Consider the following 21,962-nt stretch of genomic DNA (forward strand, 5'->3'; position numbering starts at 1 on the left):
AGCACCATATTTGTTCAGCCTAAAGGCACAATATATCCCTTTAGACATAATTCCCCACAGTTGCCACAGCTCCCAACACCTTAGTGAGGCTTTCTTGGATGGTCCCCAGTCCAGGATGACCAGCAAGCACTTGATATACACCTAAGCATATGAAGTGCCTCAGTGCTTGCCCTCAGTCCATTGCTACACTTTAGCCACTGGACCATTCCAACTTTACAAGCCTTCTACACATCACCAGCATGATGGAGAGGGATTGTTCTACCTGCTTCCCACTTCCAACTGATATGGACTTGTGCTAATTACAATTACTTTTCATAAGTCACAAGTTGGCAAAGTAATTACCTGATGATTTTCCAACAAGGCTTATTTTACTCCTAAGATTCACATTAGGTCATAATTTCTGATTCTGTAATAATTCTTATGTAACTTACCTTCATTAGTTAAATCAATGTTGGTGATAATTCCATAGATTTGCAGAGAGACTGCACCTACTTATACATGACCCTAGAAGACTTTTTAATGGGTTGTCATGGAGTATATTTTGGCAGGCCACTGAAAACAAGTTTATTTTACTTGCAAGATCACATAGTCAGCTCAGCAGTGCTGAAATGTGGCAATGAATTCCTCTCATCACGTAGCGATGATGATCAGCAATACTACCAATAGATAGGAAAAACTTACCAAGTCATCCTAGTCGGTGGATCTTATTCGCATTTAAGACTGACACATACATAGCAATTTGCCTCTGTTCCACAGCAGCTGCAAACTATTAACTATGACAATGAAGTTGATTTTTAAACCAACAAATATGACAGCTATTATGAAAGTTTTACCATTGTCACATGGTGTGCAGTCTTTAAATTCATCCCTTGCTGTGTGGCTGAACTTTTATTGAATTTTTTTAACATGAAAAGAAGGTCATGCGAGGACAGAAAATCTCTTTGTCAATCACACTATGCAGCGCAAAAAGCTCTTCCAGAACTCTCATAAAAGCCAAGACCAGCATACTGTACTTAAAACACAGTGTTGCAGAGATACTACAATTGCATTTGCCAACTGTAAGAAAACTTTAAAATGGCCCAAAGCACACACCTTTGCTGTAACACATTGATAGAAACTAAACACATGAAAACCAGCTGCCAATCCAACAACTACACAGACAAGAAAAAGAAGGATTTTCGTTTCTTCTGACAGCATAGGGATTCATTTGAGGAATACTTACAGTGGGATATCGTACAAAATATCTCTCACCATGCAAAATTAAATTGTGGCCAAATTATTCTGTAAAAATCAAGACGTAACCTTTAGATAATGTTCATTTTTCCCCTTTAGGGCCAGTGACACAGTACATTTTTTGAATGCTAGAAGCCCTTATAACTATTTAGCTGAAGATCTGATTCTTCCTGGTTTCTATTTCCATTCATCTTCTTTCTCACCTCATCATATGAGTTACCCTTCTCCTTCAAAAGAACTGTTCAGAAACCCACAAAAGTGCATGATCAGGCAGAGAAGGGGGTGAGCCTCACCACTTTACGTAACAAAATCATATGCATCAAAACACACACACACAACTTCCCAAATGTCTGAGGTTAGTTATCCTTCATGTCCTGACAAGTTACACCCACCTTTCCCAGAGGAACTAACTCACTCCATAACAAGTACCAGACTTCTGTTAAAACAGCAAATAAAGTAGGACCACCTACCACCCGATCCTGCAAACACTTACTGGTAGACAATTCTGCATGCCTACTGCCATGCACAGCCTTGGAGTTTCGGCTGGTCTGCCCATGCTACAGTGCCATATTGCCAGCAAATGTTCCCAGAGCTATGCTCTATTGCTAGGTCAAAATCGGGCCAATTCTGCAACCCCTGTTTACAGTCGGCCTCCGGCATTGACTTATGATGGAATAACTCATAAGAATGAAACATAAGTTTGGATTTCAGGATAAGGCCCCCAGTCAACATGTGGGAGCATTTATGGCTCTGTGAGACCTACGTTAAAAAATAACTTAAAACCAGACAGTGTTTCCCTACAAGTGGCCTGTTTTCCCATGTTCCAGTTTGTTCTTTCAAAAACACTCATAGGCTGAGATATCGGTCACTATGTGAAAATGACAACGTTCAATTAAAACAATAGCAATTTTCAAGTGACGCTTTTTTTTTTCAATAGATGTATGACATTCCTAGACATTCTATTAATTAGCAGGCCCCAGGCAACACATTTGGTAAAACAGAACAATCTGGCCTTTGATTTTTTTCCAGGCCTTACCCAAGATCACACAGAGGTAGCCAGGCTGCCGATAGATCCCACACACAGACCACACACCCCCAGCAAGCAGCTGTGCTAAGAACTGCATGTAAACCACTTTGAAGAATTCTCAATCTGCAGAGAGAGGAGAATGATTTATTAATTAATAACAAACTGCTTGCGCTGGACTGGGCAAGCAAAATCAGTTAAATTGACTTTTCCAATCAATCCCAGTTTTGTTTTCACATCCTTTCTTCCAGTTACCTGTTCCAGCTTCACTTTAAAAGTGATCCTGCTTGAAAAACATATCCTGAATGTTACCTATATTTCAGGACCAGGAATTTAAACAAAGTCCATTTCTTTCAAAGTAAGGAGGCTATTAATATGCTGATGAGCATCTGAAATTAGCAGAATCTCACGCTCTACGCCTACATGATGGTTATCTAGGAAACTAGCATCCTCGTTACATCTTTTCTGGGCAGCTATAGATACAATCCTTCAGTACACTGGATGAGAAACCCCATTTCAACAGAAGATGTTGTAAGATGCCAGCTGAAACACTCGAGCTTTTGATACTCCCACCTGCATTAATAATTTCTGGTTGCGTTGGACAAAGATCTGTGAGTTCTTTCACGTTTAGGAATTTATTAAGGTAACCAAAACTTTGGAATCTTTTTTACTTGTTGTATTATTCATTTCATCTGTAGACCATAATGGTCCTCTTACATTAAGGATAATTAGGGCCTTAAATAGGTTTTCAAATACATTTCAGCATTTTTCAGTGATGTAGCTGTAACTAAAACAAAATCCAAAGGGGAAAAGGGGAGGTGTATTTGATCTTGAAAGCAGCCAGACTGTCTGGAAGAGATATATTTTGAAGGTTTTACTGGTGGCCCTCAGAGAAAGGCAGCTATGACCTAAGCCTGAAGGCTAGCAAGGACTATGTGGGTTTGTGTGGGAGGGGGTTAAATTAAATTGTAAATGGTGAGTTATTAACCCTGACATTTGAGAAGAGACACTGCATTGTGTCAAAGATGAGAGCAACCCTAGTTTTCTTGTTAATGGCAGTGATTCATTCTTTCCCACTCCACTATTGTTCCCATTTACCTGGCAAAGACAATGACTTCTTACGTGTTCCCAGCTGCTGACTTCTGGAGAGACTGTTCAGATGAGCAAAAGCACAGGAGAAGAAATGTACCAAACAGGTAGTGTTCTGGGAAGAGCACTACTGGATGTCTGAAAGGGTATGTTATTTCCTAGGGGCCTTTTCACCCCTCCTTCACTCCCCATTGCACCCAAGAAAACCCTTGGTCTCTTCTGCTTTATTCAGAGCTTTCAATCTCCTTTCCTTACAATTCATGATTATTCCCTTAAATTCATGCTTTCAAAAATATTTAAAATATCTTAAGATGGGAAAAGGTTTTGAACACTTCAAGTTACTTTAAACCTATGTGTAGGTTATTACAGTTGGTAATAACAGAGCAACCAGCCTTGGGTTTTCCACTACAACCTTACCCAATGGCACAAAAGCAGCTATGCCCAAAACTGACCACCTATGCCACGAGACCACCCAGAAAACACACAAGGGGTTTCAGCAATTACTCCTGTGGAAGTCCATATATTAAGTTTTTCTAAAATTGTCTTAAAGCTCTGGAATATCAGGACAATGACCAGGAGTAAATCAAGATTCAAGCCTCCACAGAGGACTGTCTCTACAACAGCCTGTTTAATAATGTGTCTGGCTACAGTGCTTAGACTCTCTGTCACTTCATGAAGCACAAACCCAACACTTTTCAGGCTGCCTCCCCTCCTCCCCAGCAGCCTGTGACTCTGGTAGATGATCCTGATCCCTTGCAAATGTGAAGTGGCAGAGCTGCATTGACGTCAATAATGATATTTCTCTTTCTTACAACCACCAATCTGGCCCTCCCACTTTTACAAATGCCCCTTGGGGGGAAGACATGAAACACAAAGCTTGGAAAAGTACTGAACTAGGACTTGGGAACAGCCCATGGCACAGATTAGGGGACAGTAGCCATAAAGAGTTTGAGTCCAGATGTGAAATTCCCCAAGGCCAGGACTATTCAAACTCTATCTCCTATGTGAAGTAAACAAGCTAAATTAACTACTGGGTCAACCTTGCCCATAAGATGCAGCTTTCTGTGGGCAACTCCACCCAAATATCTTTGGGGCAGGCAAACAGCTATACATCTGCCAAAAGGCTGAAGCACATGCCACTCTTCCTGTGGCCGACCAGGGCCACCACAGCAGGCAGGGCAGGTAAGCTGACTGACACTCCAAGACTTGCTCTGTGCAAGTTGTTCTCATGCCAAGTGAACATGGAAACCACAGTTGTAACTTTGCCAGTGGAGAAGAAGGTGTCACGTCCAGAGACAGCAGAGGGCACCCAACTGACCTCAAACAAACAAAGTTTAAGTGGAATGTGGTATTCTCAATTCCATCTTGGGTTTCAAGTGACTAAGTGAAGAGATGCATGAAATTCATATTGAGTCCCCAAGCTATTACATGCCTACTGCACAGTACTACATCTCTCTCCCAGCTGCCACAGCCAGACATAAAGGTAGCTGGACTTCCACCAAACAGAATTCCCACAGATTTCAGTGGGAATTTCAGTGTTCCAGTCTGGACTTCAAGAATGCAGTGCTGGACCCAGAGCTCTGACGGCTGGAGCCATATTCAATATCAGCGTCTGGCAACACCCATTTGTAAAACTGTGACTCATTCTCAGGCACAACTTTAGAGGGACAGACAGGATGACTTTAATCATACATTTCCATTTTGTTAACAAAGCTCAATAAAACCAGATGAGCATCCTGGATGATAATAGTTGGTATTAATCTAATGACTGCAGTGATCCACTGCCACAGTTCAGAATAGTTTTATATCCTACAGAATGCATTGTTTTAATTTACTTCAAGAACATAGCAACTAATGGACTCCTGAGGCTAAGGACAAAATAATGGTTTAAATGCCCATGAATTTTATTTAGAAACATTTTTTTTCTGAAAATCAGGGGCATGGAAATTAATTACAGAAGGTAATTTGAAAGAGAACGTCTTGAAAAGTACCGAAGCACCTTGGAGTCTCATACATCAGATAAATAAGCTGTCATTAGCACTTTCCATTCATTGTAACAAGGGAGCAAGTGTTTTGCGTAACGAACTGTATAGGGAGTGACATATAACTTAGGCAGATATTACTGTAAGGTGCTCGTTTGTCATGACTGCATATTCCTTCCCACTGAGCAGCTGGGTTTCCATTCAAACATAATTTTAACTCTTAACACTAGCATACATCAAGGCACAGACCCAACAGAAACCATCTAAAAGGAAATTGGTTGTTAAAGCTGGAGTTTGGCACTGGCTTTTTACTCAAGTTTTTTTTAAAAAGAATAAGTAGCCTTTTGGGCACCATTTTTCCAGATCACCAGGTCTGGCTAACCCTTCTAAAATATTCAGGGTGCACTTCCATGGCAGATTTTCAAGCAAATGTAATTCCCTCCGCAAGTGCTTCAAGATGCTCAGATAGAAGTTACCTCTAATCCCAAAGTCATGTAACTGCAGCCCTGTAAGGCTGATTCCAAGCCAATATATTCTGCTTCCCAGCAGGACTTATTATTTCAGGCTCAGCCACATGCTAATGATGGCTACACAGCTTCCTATTCAGAGCCAGCTTTCATCCAGCCAGCTTGGAACACGGACATGGTGAGTTCTTATCTCTCCGCCAAACCCTGAGTAGACATACCTTCAGTGACTCGGGCAGTTAGAAGTAGAAATGCAGGATGAATCTTGTGTAAAGGCTGTCCTTGCTCACTAGTGTGAAAAGCCTGTCTGAGCATGGTAGTTTCCTTTGCTTTCTGAACTGATGTGGTTATTCCTTACTTTGTGTAGCAAAACTCTTCCTTCTTAACATTTTCCCAACTTCACACTGAGTCCTGCTCCACTATGAAGGCTGAGTACAGACGCATGTGCTCCTTCAGGATTTGCCTCCTCATGAAAATGTGAAACCAATCTATGTTCCACCAAACTCCTTTTACTGATCTAATTTCCCAGATTCTGTAAGGTGGTAGGTCCACAGGAAAAAACAGTAAAGTATTACTGAGTGGATGAGATACATAGATTTAAATTCAGCATTTCAGTCTGAAAGTCCTCTGGTTAAGGTCATGGCAGTCAGCCAATACATGTGATTTCCTACAGCTGCATTGGTCTTAGACATGAGATAAACATCAGATGCTTTGATAAAATTAAACTTTCTACAATGCACACAAATCCTGTTGTTCTATATTCCTGGAGTAAAAAGCATGTGTGAGAACTAAAACCTGGTTTGATCCTGAAACTTGTCCTCTTTCATCTCCAGCCCCAGCCTCCTGTGCAATTCCACCATGTCTCTTACTTATCTTGATCTTGGGCTACCTTCCACCCATCATTTTTATAGCAAAACACGTAATAGGAAGTTTGTATGCCGTCTCCACCCAGTGGATAGCTAGGTTAATGCACTAAATTAAGTGGAAACAACCTGCTTGACGATCTGCAGCACTTCTGATCTCAGTATGCATCCGAAGTTAAGTGTAAGGCAGAGAAAATTCATACAAGCCAGGTGTTCCTCCTACCCTTCCAAGCAGGTTTTCTGCTTTCTGCACTGTCCAAACACATCCAGGATAAAAGGTTCCCCCTATCATAACAGAGCTTCATCATGGCTACATCATATGAGCTAAAGAAAAAAAAAAAAACAAAATAATCACATTTAAACCACAATTCATCTAATTTTGTTTGTTTGATGACCCCAATAGGCCATTCATTTACCAAATACTCTTATTAATCAAACTTTTTTTTAAGTAGTATGTTTGTCCAGACTCATTACTGTCCACAGCAATATCTGTAGTTCATTCATTATTCATATTTTTAAACCATAGGGATAATTTTTCCAGGCTTATACAACACTTTGAGTTGGGCAACACCAACCTGTCACCATTTTCTCCTTTGCACAGAAACTCTTCCATCATGACTGCAGCCTCTGAACATATTACAGCTTTTGCATTTTGTCCACTAAGTCTCTAATATTCACTTAAATTTGAGTTTGTAATTTCCAATTTGCTCTAGACAGTCTGTAGCAGCCTATCCGATTCTTTCCAGCCTTTGGGACCAGCAACAGCATTAAGAAATTGTGACTTCCATGCCTTGCTTAATGTGTTTTCTTCTACAAGTCTTGATTTCAGTCAGTTTCTCATAATACTTTCCTACCAACCTGGGCAGTAACGTGGTATCAGGTCTTGCTGCAGCAGCACAAAAATATCACTCATTCAGTCTTGCATGGTGACAATACACTAAGAGGTGGGAAAAATCTAGGTGTGCAAACTCTTCAAATACATTTTATATTTACTTATTATTCATATTTTCTGAAGAAGTCATCTCAAATCCCTAATCAATAAAATGTGCAAGAAATGTAAAAACAAACACCTAAAACTGTCAACATCCTATAAGTAAGTGCTTACCGGTTGGGGAAAATTGCAATATTGCCTTCTTCTTTTACCGTCCTATTTAGCTCTTTCCTTTCTCCTGTGTCAATCATACTAAAAATGTGGTGATAAAAGCATGAATTCTGTGACAGTGCAATATGCACTGATTTCCTTCGTGTGAGCAAGTCTTCTTCGATTGCACAGTCTAAGAATCCATATAGCCTATGACTGCTTTGCCAAAGAACTTCTTTATTCTATCTACTCTCTTTATTTAGCTCCTGGCTTAATAACTAGAAGGTCACTCAGTATCTGTGATCACAGCTCGTTGTATGTAGCGCACAGTTTATGTGCAGCGCTATAAGGTGGGTTACAGACACTGCTTCTCATTCACTTTCGTAAGCTGAATCTAATTAATGTCATTTCGTATGACAGAGGACAGCTGGAAATCGTCAAGGGGGAATGGAAGCAGTACATGAGCTGTTTCTTCAGTCAACTGTTTCACTGCCCAAGGCACACATACACACATAAATTCTTCTCCCAGGTCCAGTCCTACTCTAGCTCTACCACTGTAACTCAGAAGTCAATACAATTACCCCAGCTTTACAGTGGTATAACAGAGAAAAGGCTTGGACTCAAATATTCCACTGACACTTGAAACATTCCTGTTTTATCAAAACTTGATAGTTAAAGCCTTCTGGGAACATATACAATCAGGATAAAAGAGTAATTAATACAGCATAATTGCCTTAGACATTGCTTGGAAATCTCTTCCAATTCACAAATAAAAGTTCACATGCAAGCCACAAGTCTCAGCCTACATACTCCATCAATAGGGATATCTTTGTCATATCTCCTGGAGGCCAAATAGAGGCTTTGTCCTAACCATGAAGAGCAGAAGCAGAGAATTTCAGTTCACTACAAATGCCATCTTACTGGTCTTCATTTTCTGTGACAGTACTCATGCCTGGTAACAGTTATCCAGAATTCTTCTGCTGACCTCAGTTTCTGGGATAGTTCTCCCTTGCTTAACCCTAACCCTGAACCTTTCACATACACATGAAGATAAACACTCAAAGTTCTACATGCTAAGACTTATGCAAACACATTTTGTGCCAGAGGGCATAGGCCAATAACCTGCAAAGATCCACACCCACACAGAATTGCACAATGGACCACACGTATTTTGGAGTATGGCATTTGCCTATCGCTAAGAAATATCAAGCACCAGTCATTTCCAGAAACAGTTTGCTCGTCTCAACAGATCAGTTACACAGCATTTATTTTCCCCCTAAGGAATACCTCCTATGCCAGTCATTCATACCAATTTGGGAGCTCACCCAGATCCTTACCTCACCCTTTTCCAGGTCCTCAAGCTCAATAACATTTAATTCACCAAGTGAAATTCCTCTGGCTCTTCTCTGCAATCCTAATTTCAACTTTATCCTGATGAGCTGCCAGAGGCATAGAGAGCCTACTCCACAGGGATCCCAAATTCCACAGTCCGTTGCAGCCCAACACTACATGACAGCAAATCTTTCAAAAGAAAGAAAAGACTGCATAAAACATCATCAGAGCTCTAATACTTCAAAATGTGAATTCACACGTCAGTTATAACTTGTTCAAGCCTAAACACTCAGCTGAATCACAGACCTTTTCTAAGTCAGTGCTTTGCAAAGGCTGAGCACTAGATACCTCACTGGTGCCTTGGGTCTCAGCTTTGATCCACTGGAAGACAAGTGGATTGAGCCCAGGAAGACCAGCATTCTAGGCAAGAGAGACAGAACTTTTCTCCTCTTTCCACCATTAGCACAGTGAGCAAAACTCCATTTAACTTACACCCTGAGTGATTCTTTCAGAACAGATACAAAGAACAGAAATTAAATTCCAAGAAGTAGCTCCTGAACTCATCCAGAATATTCAGTTACAAGATATTTTGTACATTTTCAGCTGCCATTGGAAAGGCCCAACTAGCAACGCAACTAATCTCAAAATAATAACAGCCCTTAATCTAACACATATCAGCAAATTCCTGTTTCTCCCTTTTCTAACAAAAATAACAACACTGTAGTTGCCAGTGCATTAATAAGATCGTATTTCTGCTCCAGAGACTGAATCGAACCTTTGTTCTTCACAGCAAAGGATTAAGAAGGTTGCTATTTCGGTAATGAGACGTGGAGAGGTACTTACTTTGCAGCTGAGATCCAGGCTGGATGCCTGAGAAATGAATAAATTCTGTTACCTCAGATGAACTTTATTCTTATAATCAGTATACCAAACTCTGTTAGTGTGATGCATAACAATAAAGAGAGAATTTTTACGAATAGTTGCAATTCAATAGGGTGTGTAAGCTCATTTACAATATATGCCCTATGTTGTAGATAGTCATGAATGTAGATTTAAACATAGCAATACACGCGCACGCACACATACAAGAAATGAGAAAAATTACTTACTTTCTAGGTAGTTTATTGGCCAGCTGCTTCTAGTTTTTCACATTGAGTCTAATATTTTTCTGGATATGTCATCTCTTTCAACAGCACATGATGGAGAAAAACTGTCATAAAGTGGCACAAGAAGAAAAAAAGGTGTCAGAAAAACAGCATGTGGACAGGGACGAATGAGAGAACACTCTGAAAAGATCAAATCATAGGACACAGATCCAAGTGCTGAGGCACCAAGTCAGTGCCCAAGACGATTGAGAAAACTGTTTGTGAGGCTGGAAAAGGAAGCAGTGACCTGAGAGAATGAAAGCAACTTCTTGAAAACATCAGTCATATAAAAAAATTTTTGTTTATAGTTATCATAACAAAATTTTTATTAAACAAACAGGTTTGGTATATAAATTTGTTGCAAGTAAAACATTTCCAGAGGACTAGGGTAGGTAAGGTAGTGCGGTTGGAACCTGGCACCATTTTATAATTACATAGGGATCAACTTCTTGCACTTAGAAATGGAAATGTTTGGGGCTCACATCAGAGGAGGTCCAAATTTCTAAATGAAAAGTACTATTGTATTAAGATCTAGAAGCATTTTCAGATATAGCAAATACAAACAGAACTCAAGGTAAACAAAGCCTCAACATTTCACTTGCATCCTGCCTATTGGCTGTTGACGTCACAAAGTACTTTGAAAATATGACAAAAATTAAAAATATTTACTAACTTTCATTTCCAGTCTAGCCGGGCAGTGTATTTTAAACATACTTTTTACTGTGATAAAAAGCAACCCCAGAAACAGGGAGAATGTCAGAAAAAAATTAGTCCATTGGTCATTGCCAATATCCTCTGCGAATGCTGGTTTAGATCTGATGAAACTCTCTTATCCCTCCTTCTCTAATGAACAGTAAGAATAGAATGATAAAAATCCACAGGGGTTCAGATATCTCCGGCAGTACAGGTGCCAGATTTCCCAGGGAAACTAATCTTACGCAGTCAAGCTTCACCTGCATGAGTGGTCACATGCATATTACCCCTTCAATAAGTTTTGGACTTAATCACCAACTCCAATCACATCTGATAAAAGAAGACACCTCAAAAACAATTAAATTCTTAACACAATGTAGGAAAAATAGTGGAGTGGGTAAACATGACAGCCTTAATAGTGTTCCAAATAAATGAAAGGCTGCAGCTTGAACATAACCTAGTAGGCTTCAGAGAATCCACTAGTATTGAGCTGTCAGGAATTTCCTAGCCACTGGAAAAGCTCCAATTAAAGCTTGTGCCTTGTTAGAAAACCAGAGAATCTAGTGCTATAGGAAAGAAGACTTTATTCATGTCAATCATGCCTGTTTTGTTTTGGGTTTTTTTTTTTTCAAAATGAACAATAGTAGATAAGAAATTCTATTCACATGTTTACATTTACAGGTAACACATCAATCAATACATTGAAGGAATTAGGCTCAATGCAGATGTGACAAAATAACATTTTTTGGCCTGTAATGTGCAGGAGATCAGAATGTACAAATAAACAGTCCCCCTTATGTGAGTCTGCTGAACATGTTGATTTCCTTTTAAATCCTCCAGCAGGTTAACTAAACAAAATATCTATTTACAGCATAAAAATGGATTAAGTTCTTCAAGGACTGCCATTTGAGTATCATTGTGAAGTGATGACAGGAGGATCTACTTGCTGAAGCTTGCCACATTTATCCTCTACAGGAACATCAGTATTGAAGACAATTGAAGATATAAAATAACTCCTCCTTTGAATATTTTCAGTGTAGTTTCATTTTCATATGATAGCACAAATGTTTTGTAAATCAAATAATGTTCACTAAAAATCCTTAAAGGTCCTGATCCTGGAACTTGATACACATTGGTGCAAATCTGACAGACCTCAAAGACATATATGCTTATGGAAATATAAGGATCCCACCCATGCAAGATTGGAGATTCACATTTAATTTACAGATTTTACATATACCTCCCTAACACTTAGTTTTTCAGCCACTTAATGGAAATTCCTTGGACTGATCCCTAGGAGGAAAACCCATTGTGGTTGAACAAGAAATTCTGGATGTCGCAGTTTCATAAAAAAAAAAAAAAAAAAGAAAAAAAGAAAAGAAAAAAAAAAGGAAAAAAGCATATTTGAAAATTACATGGAGAAATTTTGGGTCCCATTTGATTGAGGGGAACTCAAATGCAAAAATAAAATTGTCTTCTATGTTTTAGCCAATTTCTTTCTGACAGCCAACTACCCTTAGCCTATGCAGCCTGCAGACAATGAATGGCCTGAATGGACAGTTCCAAGAGGAGAGAGATATTTAGGTGGATGAAGATTTTAACATCTGGCTTTAGTTTCTAAAAATACAACCTGAGTTCTGATGGATGGATAATGGATACACATACATACATTCTTCTCACATTTACAATATACACATCTTAGAATAATCATCTGAAATGCTCTCTCACTCACAGCATAATACAGCTACATAATCAGGTATTTCAGTGACAATAGCCTTCTATAGTTTAACTATATATTATATCAGACTTGAAGACTGCTTAGAAGTGTAAAATATTACACCTCTGCATTTAAATGAAACAGTTTAGTCAACAACAGCTCTCTCTGCAGTATAGTTAGCCAGATCTCTCAAGTCTTTTTCCCCATTAGGTAGGACGATGTTATATTAAGTCAAACTTTAGAGAATATGCCTGCTCTGTCCCTCTAGGGAAAGACCCAAAGTTCCAAACACCAACTAGATGTAATAATACTTTAATAGCAAAGAAAATGCAACTTGGACATACAGGAAGCATGGCTGTTCCCTGGCTTTCCGATCTTCCATAGAAGTTGCAGAGGGGATGCAGTAGTGCACATAGGCTCACAGATGGAAAGAGACAGACCAAGGCAGAGTGTACTCTGTGCACCTGCAGTAGTTCAAGAGAGTGGTTTGAGGCATTCTGGACTGTTCTTCCCTTGACCGTTCACAGTAAAATCAACAGGTGTCAAGGGTGTCCAGACTTGCTGAAAACGAAGCCACAGTTGTCTCGACTTGGGCAGCCAGACTTAGAAACAATTTTTGAAAACAGAAAATGCAGGGAAATGAGAGTTAGAGCAATGCCGTCCTAGCTCCCAGGCCTCACACAGAGGCAGATCTTTGACTCTAGGACTCCTTTTTACCTCACTTCCTCCAGCCCTTTGCAGTGAGGTGGGGCCTGAGAGGCATTTTCAGCCTTCAGAGGACCTTTATACTGTATTAAAAATATGGTTTCTTTAATGTTTCCTTTTTCAAAAGTAGTAATATAAACTAACTGAGTGTGCTCTTAGGAGAGCTTTTGGCAAGGATATGGAACAATCCTGTGCCAAACCTCAACTTTGGCATGAAGAAATAAACAGACTGTGGTTCTGCAAAAAGACAAAACTTTTGGAAAGCCTTTAGAATATTTCTCATAATGAAACAGTGGGGGGGGTAGTTTTCTTGAAATTCAGAATGCTGTCCAGAATACAAATCCAAACCTTAAATGTTTTGGTTGCTTCAATGATGAACTAAGTTCCTTCATTAAAAAAATAAAATTGAAACAATTAAATGATGAATTATGGATAGGCACTGATTTTGAATAATCCTTATTAAGGCTATTTCCATACTATTTCATCTGTCTATACCAAATAAAAATGTTGTGTCAGATAGGAATGAAATTACTCTCATCACCCTATATTACAGAAAGGGAAGCTGAGATTGAAAGATCATGTGCTTTGTCTGTCTAAAGCCATAAAGGATCTACTGCCCAGAATAGCATTTTTTTGTAGGGTCTGGTTGTTGAGCCCTACACTTCTTGATGATGGTCCCATTCAGGATATCAGAACATGGATATCGTCAAAGATACGAGAAAGAAAGGTCCAATCTTGGATTTTACTTCTTTGTGTTCCCAGTAGTTTTCCAGAGTGAACTGAATAACAATACAGATATTGAGGATTTACAAGAAAAGCAATCATGTCATTTCAGAAATATTTCAGTAAAAGAGTCCTCACAATGATATTTCTCATATATGCCACACTTGTGAGGAAAATGTAACAAGTCAACTAAGAGTCAAGAAGCCTGACACCTTCATATCTTTTTTAGTTTATGACCTGAAACACAACTGCTATGTTATAGTGTAGATCAACCTCCCATTATAGAAAATGAGGTTTATCACACATAGATCTGAAACACACAAAGATGAATATTGAGTATCCAAAAGGCTACTATCCTTTGCCAATACAAATAGAATCATGTTGGACCGCCCAGTGTACCATGAGTGTTGTTAAAAGAAACTAAATACTTTAAGAACATTCTATAAGTGTCCCTTTTTGATTTTGGGTAGAAAGAGAAGTTGTTCTCTTCCTTTTCAGGATTATTTTTTCTAAATTAATTTCTAAATCCTACTTATCTTTGTTTAACTCCAGCCTTGTAAACTCTTTGTCTGTTTCTTTCTCTCTCAAGCCTCTTTAAGCACTTTTATATCTCTCCTTCCAACAAGGATTTTGCTGTATTTTTCTCTTTTTTTTTCTTCCAGAAATTAAATCTCTTTGGCCTCAATTTGGAGAACTTCTCCCATACACACCAAAGTTCACTGCTGCAGGCAACACAAAGGTTTCAGTATTAATCTATGAAAAATGAACAAGGCAATTCCCAAACCACAAACCTTTAGAGTTCTCTGCTTACTCCAGCAGCTATACCTGTAGTGGATTCATTCACGCCAGATCTTCAGCTTTTCTCTGCAATAACGATAATAACAAAAAAAACTTTAAATATAGATGCCAAAATTCTGATGTCACCGTGGGACAGTCTGAGCTACAACCAAGACCTTACCTCAATCTAGACCTTGACACCAGTCTGTCACTTTGAGAAAAAGGGCATACCTCAACCGCACAACCCTCCAGTACAGCTACATAATTGACATTTTTTCAAGTACATCACTACAAGAAGTAGTGGTTAAGCCCAAAGCTTCAAGAATTTCACTAAAGAATGTACGAGGATCTGATTATGTAAAGGCCTCTGGTTAAAGAATACATAAACTCCAAATACCACTGAGGCTTGTGGGATGAATTTTTGGCGGTTTTGAATTTAGGAATTCAAGTCACATCTTACTGTGAGAAAAGAGAAAGCAAAAACAACTGAGAAATGGTATTAGTCCACTAAAAACTCAGAGCCATATGTTGTCATGCCACAATAATAACTAAGAGGCTTGGGTAGGACAGAAAGACAGGCTGTGACCTCCTTTCCACTAATTATCACAAACCTATTTTGCTGCATTTTTATAAATACTTCCCTATTTTCAACCTTCATGCACTTTGTTCCAGTGAAGCTCCCTCTCACTATCTAGGCACCAGGTTGATAGCTGACCAGTTCAAGTTCTGATGTATATCCAAGTTTTTCCCATCACAGTTAAGTACTTCACAGGCAAGAAGGTGAGAGGCTTTTCTTTAAAAAATTCCTCCTGATTTTCAGAACAATTCACTGCAGTCTCTACATACATGATGCCACTATACAGAATAGGGCAAGACAGGATTCTTTAAGTTTGAGATGCATATGGCAACATTTATACTGTAAGTGACTCTGAGGTATTACTGGAGAGGTATTTCCTGCAAGTAGCACTATAAAAAAGTGGTAATTTAAAAGGGATTAACAAAACAACAGAGTGGAAGCTGCTGACATACTGGGAGGTATAACATGAAGATGGCACTAAGCCAAGAGCACAAGACAGCTGTCTACCACATTAAGAAGCAGAACACTGAGGATCAAGCTGGATTTATGTAATAAAACCAGAGAAGAGGTTCAGTTGTGAAGAACTTTCCCTGCGCGGATGAGAAATCTAAAGGCAATACTGTCAACTGAGAAAGCACTATCTGGTAGAGAGGAATTCCAAGGCCTGACCTAAGTTAATGAAGAGGCTTTATCAACCAGCGTCTCCGTTACATAATGGAAAGACCAAGCCCTACACTGAAACCTGATCTCAACCAAGTCAAGTAAACTCTACACCAATCAGTTTAAGTGCTGCTGGTGTTCGACATAAATAAGAATGTGAAAGGGATGTTTCTTTCACAAATCCTTGTTGGAGAAGGCTTCATGGCTTATCATGCACATGCATGGAAATAAAGACATCCATTTGGTAAACAACTCTAAGGAAATGTGCATGCATGTTAGCTCTGAGGGGTACAGCTTGTGTTCACTCCACTGACCTCATTCTCATCCATCTATGTTTAATGCCCACCAAAGCAACTGAGTTCTTTACTTGCTAAATACACAATGCGGATGAATGCTAGCTTTTTCTAGATTGCTGCAGAAGCTGAACTTACAATTTTTCAGGATGCAAATAAGGTTTATTTTATGTAAACTTATTTTCTTAGCAGGCGATTGAAAACACATCTTAAATATCTTTGTCTTCTACTCAACAAAAAAAAATGAGCAGATGTTTTTTGGATGAGCTACATTGTTTACTATTTTCCTAAGATGTCCAAAGCATGAAACTCATTTAACCCCTAGAGGACTGACACAGAAATGACATGATGTGAATCATACATCAAGTAATGGTCACTCCTGCTGCTCTTTAGACATCTGGGGCCTAATTTGCAATTATTTGCATTTATAGAGCAAAGCTATACAATAGAAATGGGAACACATCTCCTAAGTTGATGCAGAATTAATTTACAAAGGGTGACATGCACCATAAATCCTATTGCGTGATTACTATAAACATGCAGACAAAAGAATGAGGAACAGCGTTGTCTGCTAATGGATGTTCAGTTATGAATTTCAATTGTTACAACATGTGATTAATTTACATGTTCAAATTAAGTCTCCATTTTTGCATGTTTAATTATGAGGTATTTAAAAGCATGGATGGGTATGTTTGATAATAAGCAGCATTTAGGAAAAAAGCTTGACCCTTGCAATTTGCTTGTCCTGGTTTAAAATGTTCTCATTACATCATGGAGTGAAAAAGTTAGAAAAAGAGATGCCTCATTTCCCAGTTAACAATGCACACAAGTCAAGAGTTCTTTTCCTAAGGGTTCCCATAAGGATGTGCATCTGAGGTATCTTTTTGACAAGCACGTGACAGAAGGAATCTATGAAAACCAAAGCGTGTCTTTGGAGAGTCCAGTAGTATACATAGTGTGGATGCCATCATTTAATCCCATGTCAGAGTTCCCCCATTTCCAAAAACTTCAGACACTCCTAAATTTTAGTGGGATTTCCATTTCATGCCTCTGTGCCATGGATGAACAGCTACAGGGACTATGCTCCCATTTTCCTAGTAAAACGCAGGGGTCCAACTGCAAAGGAGGGCTTAGGGCTGTGCAAATAACTAGTTTTTCAGTTCAGCTGCCAAACCAAACAGTTGAAAAAGAGTGTTGGTTCAAACTCAACCGAATTAAAAATTTTTCCAGGTTTCCACACCAAAACCACTACCATCCCCACCCAGCCCACTGTACTTCCTTTAACATGAATTGTTCCATATGTCTCAAGAGGAAATATTTTTGGAAAACGCAAACATTTGGCAAATGCAAACATAAAAGAGACAAGATTTACAAAATTGTTACAGAAGGATTGTTCTCTGTGACTCTTTATACACGATTTACTCCTTCACTATACTGAGATAGTTTATTTCCTACTGTTGACTATGAGAGGGTTTGCCCCAGCTTCCCAAGCGTGTTCCATTAACATCAGGTTGCAGAGTCATTCTTACTTTATTCCTTGTTGACTCTCAACTATTACTGAAGTACTTTCTATGAAGTGGCCTATTGGACCTGTTCCATTGATGAATAATCCAAAGAATAATTGCTAGGACATTCATACAAGAAGTTAGAGACCAAAGTCAACCCCCTACCTTGATCAAAGTATGGGTTTGAACTCTGATCTGACTTTGCTTGTGTGACTAGGTATTGGAAGATTGTGAAGTAGGTTCTCATCCCTTGCATTGGAAAGGGTTCACTTGGTTCTTAAGTGGCCACCATCAAGCCTGAGAACATCTTTAAAGAGTGGTGAGTAGCACAATCATCTAGCACAAAGGGCATCAGCCTAACAGACTGATCCTCTGAAACAAAAAAAGTGTAAAGAGGAACAAAGGAGAACACACTGCAGTAGATGTTGCTGCTAATAATTACTCATGTCCTGTTCTAAGAGACCAGACAGCAAGATCTATATCTCCAGAGCAGAGGACAGAATTAAACCACGGCATCCACCATTGCAAATTATCAGCTTAACAACTAAGAGAAGAGGTTGAAGAGAAACACACCTCTGGTGAGGTCTACCTCCCTCCCGCCACCACTAGCATACTTCTCAGATTAAATTTTCAGGTAGATAAGGGTCATATCACCCCAAATAATTTGCTCAGTGTCAGAAGTGACCTTTTTTAGATTACAAATTTTTCACTTACTGTCCCAGAAGATGTACAAGCACTTTTGAAACAGGACAATTCTTCAAACAGGAACATCCTTCAGTCTAGCAAAGCAAGAAGACTGGTAAATGTAATACCCAGCTGTTCTAGATTAAAAATATTAGATATTACAAATAGAGTTGATCACATACATACTAATGGTAGTACACATATTTGAAAATGCCTATATACCTGAAGCTTCAAGGCATGGCAGCTCAGAAGATCAGCTGCCCAATTTATAGGAAAGTCTTGGAGAAAATCGTAGGATACAGTAGCCTTCACACCATTCCTATTAATTTCTACAGTCTATAGCCCTTATTGCACGTTGGCACTATCTGCTGGGCAAGACAAAACAGCTTCGGATGTCAGAATTCATGAAAGTTTGTGAAGCAAGGGACCTTCTTTTTGTTAAACTTTATATATCTATAGAGATACCATAATAGCAGTCAGTAGTAGGAATATATATTGCAAATATATTTATCAGAAGAATAATTTCTAATACGATATAGAAAGAATATTGAACATTTTCAGGTAATACTAGTCACTCACACTTGCTGAATAACTGGATGAATCAAAGCAGTCCTTGCCCCAAAAGTTAGATCCTAACTTAAGAAAAAATGCACAATGTAGGTATATACCTGAGCCTGTTGAAATTTGAATTCCAAATATTCTTTATATATTCTGAGTCCAGGAAGAGATAGAGGAAAACTGACCATCTGCAAAACACTTGAATCTGTATTTTCCTCTTTCTTCTTCCTGACTGAGGAAAACAAAATTGAAAACTATTTAGTTGATTGATATTCCAGTCACAATTCTAAAATATTTGCAAATTTTAGAAACAGAAGAACCAGTTGAAAGTCAGCTCTAACAGCCATATACTTTAGCAGTATTTTCTCTGAGTTCAACAAATAACTAGGAAGTAACAGCCTACTTTCAGCATCACAGGTTGGGCACACAACAGATAAATAGAAATTTTATAAAGTAGAACAGTTTTCTTCACAAAATACCTTTTTAAAAAATGGGGAACTGAATTAAACCAATAAATGACAACCTTTTTTCTCTGGAAATGAGAATGAAAAATGCGAAAAAAAAAAGTGAATGTTGTGTTATGTTTTCTTTGAAATTACTAATCCATGGAAATATTGCTTTTCAAACTGCATGGAATTAAAAGTATTTTCCAAAATGTTACTGAAGACAGTTTACTTTCCTTTTTTTTTCTTTTTTTTTGTGCAGGATTAACCAATAATCTCCTGCAGTTATCACTATGGTTGAAGCCTGCTTTGGGGCATGTAGCTATTTGCAGAAGCTTATTAGGCTTGTTACTAAACGGTAACTAAAATGAAAAACCTATCGCTTTGAAAGGAGACCTGGCAGGCAGATAACATTTATGACTGAGTAAATTCCACTAATACTTCTCTAAGCAATTATTGTTTTCTGTCATTTTTTAATGACTTTTAATACGCTTTTGACTTCATTTTAGGCAAGATTTACGGTTAGCTTCTTGACTGAAGATGAATTTTAATTTCCCAATGATGCACATGCAGCTGGTATTCTCAGCACCACTTTATCTACCGCAGGAACCCAGTTATGCCTAAGGACATACTTTACAGTAGCCAGTTCAAGACCAAGAGCGCACAGAAATTTGGCCATTGCCCAGGAGTCACAAACAGCTTCACTCACTGAGCTGCATTCAGAATATACCTGATCAAGACAGACAAGCTATTAGGGTAACCAGCAACAACAATTACACCAGGTACAATACTACACTGGCACAGTCATAATATTTCTTGTTTTGTGCTATCTTTTTCAGCACCATCTGGTGACATTGTCTCTCAGTGAACTGTGGCACATTGATCTCCCAAAAAACTCAAACAGATCATGAGAATGCCTTAAAACACAGTTTGATTAGTCACCAGGCAGAGTACATTCAGCAAGCACTGCAAGATCTTTAGCTTGCACAGCATTACTGTGGGAGGGCTTTAGCTGAAGCTTCTAAATATTAGCTAAGGAAAAGGGTTGTTTATATAATTTCAGCACAACTCTTCATTTATTCCCTTTGGATTTTTAACAGTTGAATTGCTCTTGTTCAATTAGGGAATCATCAGAACTTTGCAATATTCTGGACATTTTCAAACATTTCATGTATTTTTGTGTCAGAACTGTGGTGGGTCACATGACATGCAGCTGTGTTAACATATTTAGGGTTTGGATACTTATAAGCTCTTGCAGTCTGGAGTATTATTTTTCTACTTGTTTACATTTGAGAATTACTGAATTTTGCTGGTTTTTTTAACCACAAGGTTAGAAATTATGGGAAAAAAATTAAGCAATAAATAGGTGCAGTGTCTTACATTCATTTTTCATGTCCTGCCTGCCAGCAAAAGGATTAGGGAGATAAAGCTGGTTTTCTTCTGTGAAGCTGCAACTAGTCCAGTCAAAAGCTCACAAACACTCCTTTCCATGTCAGCTAGACTTTGACCACACTAGTGCAGTTTACAGATCATGGGAGTTACGGAAATACATGGCAAACAGCTATCAGCAGCCTCACTTATGTGTCTGCAGGAAGTTTCCAAGGGACCTCTCCATCCTTGCAGTGCTGAAAAACTTCCAGGGAAAATCTTCCTGGATACCGATGATTTCATCTAAGTTAGAGAAAACTATACTCTCAGTCGGCTGCTTCATCACAGAAAAGTACCCCTTCGCAGAAAAAAGTATTCATAAACGCAGAGCTTTGAAACGCGGAGCTTTAGCTGTGTAAATTCTGGTAACAAAACCAAGCCTGTACAAGCAGATCACAGAGACGCTTCATCACTGAAACACATAGACAGATGAACAGATCCCATAATGGTGCATGACAGCTACCATTAATAAACCAAATGTACAGTAACTTGTTTGAGAATATTTTGCTCTTTCTTAACTCTGTAACTATTTAAAAATGCCAACAACCTTGGTGGTGGAACCCGAGGCATGCCTGATACAGTATGGATGCTGGTAACATAACTCTTTTACAGATAAATTTGGAAATAGACATATAAAGAAGAAAGTGATTATACTACCTTTGAGGAAAATATCAGAAAATATATATAACACTTCACAAATGGAAAATTTACAGTGAAATTTGTTCATAAGGCTTGTTGAGAGTGATCTAATAAAAAGAAGATGAAGCTGTCAGTTGGCTGCAGATAGTTTAATAGATAATTCTTCAAAAGAAGCACTGTGAAGTTTGGAGAAATTATGGGAAATTCTATAGTTGGAGAACTAGTAAGGGTAAGTATGTCACTTGCAGTCTCATGGGAAAAGTGCTTCAGCATAGAGTCAATAAAGGAATATATTCCACCGGTCCTTTAGCGGCTACTGCAGGCATCTTATACCTTATACCTGCCAA

The 21,962-nt window shown here is 38.7% G+C and overlaps 1 long non-coding RNA gene across 1 annotated transcript; it reads right to left on the reverse strand.

The window, feature by feature from the left end:
• Positions 1-9,137: 9,137 nt before the first annotated feature.
• Positions 9,138-19,321, reverse strand: LOC128852406 (uncharacterized). Its single transcript, XR_008450235.1, has 6 exons — positions 19,216-19,321; positions 18,578-18,642; positions 14,843-14,915; positions 10,178-10,278; positions 9,912-9,938; positions 9,138-9,257 (listed from the first exon to the last, which is right to left on the reverse strand). It is a non-coding gene; the product is annotated as an uncharacterized LOC128852406 (long non-coding RNA).
• Between the last annotated feature and the right edge of the window lie 2,641 nt (positions 19,322-21,962).

The sequence above is a fragment of the Cuculus canorus genome, chromosome 5 (assembly GCF_017976375.1).
Source record: "Cuculus canorus isolate bCucCan1 chromosome 5, bCucCan1.pri, whole genome shotgun sequence".
Taxonomy (NCBI): Eukaryota; Metazoa; Chordata; class Aves; order Cuculiformes; family Cuculidae; genus Cuculus; species Cuculus canorus.